The 1350-nt window shown below is 24.6% G+C and overlaps 1 long non-coding RNA gene across 1 annotated transcript in view; it reads right to left on the bottom strand.

The window, feature by feature from the left end:
- Nucleotides 1–591: 591 nt before the first annotated feature.
- Nucleotides 592–1350, bottom strand: part of LOC108378144 (uncharacterized) — a 1635-nt gene continuing 876 nt past the window's right edge. Inside the window, exon 3 of the long non-coding RNA XR_001849390.1 lies at nt 592–931. This is a non-coding gene — a long non-coding RNA (uncharacterized LOC108378144). The remainder of the gene's footprint in view (nt 932–1350) is intronic.

Raw genomic sequence — 1350 nt, 5'->3', positions numbered from 1 at the left:
TATTTACGAAAATTAAATTATTTACGTTCTATGTTATCCTATTGAAATTATTAAATTTGATGCACATTTTCAATCTTACGAGACTGGTATAAAACAAAATTGCCTTAAACTGATTAACATATCACATTTCACAAGCCTGCCCATGAATTTACATCAAATTAACAATGGAAAGACATATGCAAGATTAAAAAAGATATAATAATATAATGGTTTATTTTTTAATTTTAAATTAAATTATTTTATTTAATGAATTATAAATGAGTTATAAATAAGTTATTTCATAGATATGAAATAAATTTAAATTTAAATATGTTTGAATAAAAAAAATGTGAATTAAAAACAATTAAAATAGTGTGTTTTCTTTAAAGTTTATAGTGAAAGCTTTTAAATTGCATTTGAAAGTGTTCACTCTCAAAATAAAATCTAAAGCTTTTAATTTGAGGTTGAATGTGTTAACTTTTAATTTAAGTACAAACATTTTTAAATTGGGTTAAAAGTGTGAACTTTAAAATCAAAAGTGTTTAAATTGTATTCGAGAATGCGCATATTAAAATGTAAAGTTTTCACTTTAATATTCAAAGTGCTAACATTAATAATTTACATTTTAAAGTGTTAACTTTAAGATTAAATATTTTTCAATACGGCTGGTTTTCATAATTTTAAAGTTCCTTGTACTGGATTTAAAGTGACTTTAAAGTGTTTCTTTTCTGAGTGTAGCGGATCCATTTTTGGTAAACTTATTTTCCATCATGCTGGTGGTATACCTTGTGAATTTAATCAAACGTTTCGTGCTGTGCGGACGTGTTTTTCTTCGCTCTTCGATTTTAATCATAATATCAGCTTAACTATTGTGACAGTGACTCTTTTATGTATTTGCTTTTTTGCAATGATGAAAACACGATATTGATTGAGACAGTGACTCTTGTGTTTTCTAAGGAAATTATACCTTAATATTTATTTTATATTAAAACTAGGGCTGTGCGATTAATTGATTATTCAAAATTTTAATTAATCATAAAGTAAGTAACTCAATTATTCGATTAATTGGAAATTATGATTACTCAAATGTTCAGTTACTCGAGTAATCAAGATTTTGATTAACCAAAAACAAAAATATTTGAGTAATTTGCTTTATGATTAATTAATAAATAAATATAAAAAAGAAAATAAGCATTTTCCAAAGCAAACTCTTTTAACGAGCAAAATTAATTTTTTTGAGTAATCATATTTCAAGTAACTCGATTAATCATCGTTTTGAGTAATCAAAATCTTGATTACTCGAGTAATTGATTAACCGAATAACTGATTAACCAACTTGCTCGAGTAATCGAATAATCGCACAGCCCTAAT

The sequence above is a fragment of the Rhagoletis zephyria genome, unplaced genomic scaffold (genome assembly GCF_001687245.7).
Source record: "Rhagoletis zephyria isolate East Lansing unplaced genomic scaffold, Rhagoletis_zephyria_1.1 Rzeph_scaffold_00113, whole genome shotgun sequence".
In the NCBI taxonomy this organism is placed as follows: domain Eukaryota; kingdom Metazoa; phylum Arthropoda; class Insecta; order Diptera; family Tephritidae; genus Rhagoletis; species Rhagoletis zephyria.
This window is presented reverse-complemented; position numbering and strand designations above follow the sequence as displayed.